Source organism: Prinia subflava, chromosome 20 (genome assembly GCF_021018805.1).
Source record: "Prinia subflava isolate CZ2003 ecotype Zambia chromosome 20, Cam_Psub_1.2, whole genome shotgun sequence".
In the NCBI taxonomy this organism is placed as follows: domain Eukaryota; kingdom Metazoa; phylum Chordata; class Aves; order Passeriformes; family Cisticolidae; genus Prinia; species Prinia subflava.
Genome location: NC_086266.1, coordinates 1,213,488 through 1,217,814, shown reverse-complemented (window position 1 = coordinate 1,217,814; position 4,327 = coordinate 1,213,488).

The following is a 4,327-nucleotide window of genomic DNA, read 5'->3' as shown; positions in this document are numbered from 1 at the left end:
TGTTTTCTGGTCATTCTGGTACACAGGGGTCTGTTAGTTGTTATAACCTGCTTTAAATCCTGGCTGCTGTTGGGATGGAAGGAGCAGGAAGATGCACTTTTAGTTGGGACTAAGCCTTTGCTTCCAGGTCTTTTTTCAGATTGTGCTGGGTCAGTTGTCATCAGGGATATTTTCATGTGGAGGCTCCTTGGAAAGCTGTCCAGATGAACAGATGGGCTGTCCTGGCACAGTGCCCTGTGCAAGCCCTGCTCTCACAGCAGCCTCCCCATCCAATATTTGAAATAGGGAGAGGAAAGGCTGAACCCTGGAAAAAAATTGCCTCTGCTGGGCAGGGGTGAGAGCTGGGCTGGGCAAATCTGCGTGTAATTAACTGGAGATCGAAAGAAATGGAAATTGAAAGTAAAGCCACTGTAAGTTGCTGCTGAGTGGAGTTAGGAAGGCCCTGGAGCTGTCCCTGTGCCTCGTGTGGAGCAGAGCTTGTGAAGGCACTGCTGGCTGGGCTTTGCTCCTCTCCTGCCTGCAGTGCTCCCGTGTTTTTACAGGTTCAGGCCTCAGGTGCTGGTGGTGGATCCGAAAGGAGGAAATGTGAGGATGGGGAGGCTCCATTCGCTGTGAACAGCCCCTGGTGTTGGATCTGAAAGGAGGAAATGTGAGGGTGGAGAAGCTCCATTGGCTGTGAACAGCCCCGGTGGTGGATCCGAAAGGAGGAAATGTGAGGGTGGAGAAGCTCCATTGCTGTGAACAGCCCCTGGTGGTGGTGGTGGATCTGAAAGGAGGAAATGTGAGGATGGGGAAGCTCCATTGGCTGTGAACAGCCCCTGGTGTTGGATCTGAAAGGAGGAAATGTGAGAGTGGGGAGGCTCCATTGCTGTGAACAGCCCCTGGTGCTGGTGTTGGATCCGAAAGGAGGAAATGTGAGGATGGGGAGGCTCCATTCGCTGTGAACAGCCCCTGGTGCTGGTGTTGGATCTGAAAGGAGGAAATGTGAGGATGGAGAAGCTCCATTGCTGTGAACAGCCCCAGGTGTTGGATCCAAAAGGAGGAAATGTGAGGGTGGGGAAGCTCCATCGCTGTGAACAGCCCCTGGTGCTGGTGTTGGATCTGAAAGGAGGAAATGTGAGGGTGGGGAAGCTCCATCGCTGTGAACAGCCCCTGGTGGTGAATCTGAAAGGAGGAAATGTGAGGATGGAGAAGCTCCATCGCTGTGAACAGGGCCGGTGGTGTGGCAGTCCTGAGGCGCTCCTGCCATCGCTTCATGTCTGACAGGGCTGTGTCTGCAGGAGAGGGAAATCCGCGTGCTCTTGGCCATGATCATTAACAGCTGTGCTAATTGTGCAATGCGGCCTTACCCTGATGAGTCCCAGCTATGCCCATTACTGTAAGAGGGGTAAAAGAGAGCGGCTGAGGCGGGGACGGAGATCGTGAGGGAGGAGGAACCCGTGAGGATGAAGAGGAGGAAGGATCCTGAGGAGAGAATCGCTGCTGTGAAGTCAGTCTAGGGCTGCAGATAGAGCTTGATGAAGCTGCAGTCACAGTCTGGCTGGGTAAAAGCTGCAGGCAGAAGCTGCAAGGGAAACCCGCAGCAGGAGCTGGTGCAGCCACGGTCAGGGAATGGTTGGAGTCAGGATGGCTGAGGTGTAAAGAGGAATAAACCAGGCCCCTTTCCATGCTGTGATAAACAAGAAATCTGTGTCTGGGCTCATTTCTGCCCTCTAACAAGAGGGCTGCTGTAGAAATACTCCAGCTCTCTCCTCAGAGTTACCATTCCTTTCCAAACACACACACACTGCCTGCCTGGTTAGCTGCCATGTAAGAGGTGATTTGAGGAGGCCTTCCCATCCAGAAGTTGCATTATGTTCAACTTAAACACCTCTACCAAAGTTTAAACTGAATTATAGCTGAAGTGGCACTCAGAGCCATCCTGCAAGGTCTGTGCTGGGTTTGTATTGGAGCACATTCAGTGACTGCTTGGAGGCAGGAGGCTGCCCCACAAAAAAAGAGTTCCTTCTCTTCAGGAACTTACTATAAAATTATGTTGCTGTAGTTAAAAAAACAAACCAAAAACCCCTTACCCTTTCAGCATTAATTTATAGCTTCTGTACATACATATAGCTTCTGTATCTCTGAAATAATTTTACTTATTTATGTTACAACAGGTTGATTAATGTTACGTGACTGAACATGTGGAAGAAGTACAAGAAGTTTCTTTTTCTTAAGTGTCAGCCCTGGAGACTCAGCATTTTCTTTCAATATTCAAAAAGAAATTTAATTTCAAGTTTTTGTGATACTCACTGGTAATTAACTGCTCCGTGTACTGCATCTTATTATGCTAGGGGCCTGAAGATTTTCTGTTGGAAACGAAAATCGATTTCAGCAAATTCAGTTGTTGCCATCTTATTAGGTTATGGTACTCAATGTAAATTAAAGTTTTGAATTTGTCATGGATCAATAGATGCAATTATTGATTTGGGATGTATGAGGTAAAAAGTGAATAAATAAGTTTTTGTCTTTGTTTTTGCAACATGAAAACACGTCAAAGTTTATTGAGCTGCAAGTTACTTTGTAGTGAACCTGAGGGAGAATCAGAAACACAAGAGTAACGCAGGTCTATTTATTTCTTGGGTGCTGCAGGCTTTTGTTGAAATGCTGGCTGTCAGGCATCCTGGTTCAGACGTTTGTTTGGAAGCCTGGGGTGCAAGGATTGCTTGGCTCTCTGCTCCCAGGCCCCAGTGCCCATCTATGAATATTTTACACCCCTCCAGAAATCGATGGCTCTGCACAGGAGGCTCCTTGCAGTGCTCAGTCTGTCTGGGGGTGGGCAGAAAATCTTCCTCACTGGAGAAAACTAAAATTAATATGGAGATAACCACAGCCTGTTGGTACAGCCCGTGTAAATCAGCATTTTCTGGTCTGGAGTGGATGTGTCATTCCTGGCTCACAGCTGCCTGTCCTGCTGTGGGTTATGGTTATGGTAGCACTAATGTGGGCAGGCTGTCACTGCAGGCTGCCCCTGTGTGAGGCTCCTCCCAGTAATTAATGTAATTAATGTGATTAGTGCAGGGTGGGTGTGTTCAGCACAGCCTTGCTCAGACTCTGGGAGTGGTTTATGCCCCTGGGTTCTCTGAGTTGCTCTTGGTTAAACAAAGGAGCCTAGAACCCGAGATCAGCAGCGTTCCCAGCTTCTCTGCATAAAATAAATACATCAATAAATTATAATAATTAATAAATTATTAAGTAAATTATGGGCTGTGATCCTGGGCAGGGTCTCGAGGTGCTGCTGTGATATTAATAAGAGCCTTGTAATAAGATTCAGTGTCTGCAGTTCTTTCCAATTCACGGCTGTTCTAAATAGTTCTCAGTATCAGGGCCTTGGCTATATATAAAAATAAGTAATTGATTTGCTTTCTATTGAATAAATTATATGCTGGTGGAATGATTAATGAATAAGAAATCACGAGTGTCACTGGCACACGAATGGAAATCATCATTCCCTTAACAAATTTTTTTCTAGTTGGGTTTAAGTTTCCATTGGGAATTACAGTTTCACTAATTTAACAAAACCACCTGATAAATAACTCATCGTTTTTTATAGGTGTCTGTTAAATAAATCTATATTGAAGTACCAAGAAATGACACTTGTAGAAGAAACATTGCTGCAAATAATGAGAAAATTGCAGATGTATTTTATACCTCTTCTGAAAATCAAAAGGTCTCATAAATACAGTCTGTAAAAATGTCTGTGGAAGAGTTAACATAACTGTACAAGCAATAAGCCTGACCTTTCAGTGTAATTTATTTTAGATTTGCTCAATCCTTTTTTATTAAAACTAGCACATCTGAAGCAGAATTAAATCCTATTATACCAGCTCTGTGATTGTATCAATTTTTCTCTGCCATGGCACACTTTATTAAAAATTACTTTGTTTCATATTGGTTAACGCAATCAGGGCAGTAAATGAAGTTTTGTGGTCCTTGGTAAAGAAAGAAGCGTGTGGTTTCTATCCTTGGGAGCAGTGCAGATTGCTGTGAGGATCAGCTCAGCTCCAGCCCTGCAGAAACCAGTTCAGGAATTTCCTCAGGTGCCCATCCCCTGTCTGCACTGCTCCAGGGTCACACAGGAGCAGCTGCACCTGATGCTTTTATCTTAGCAAAAATATCCTATAAACCAGACCCCACGTCTTGTTTCTGCCTCCTCCACTGTTCTGTGCTCAGTGCAGAATCACCAGCTCCCACCAGTGCTTGTTTCTGTTCTTGTTTCTGTTCTTGTTTCTGTTCTGAGCTGGCTCAGATCTCTGATCTGAACGAGGATGTGCTCATCCCCTGCCCG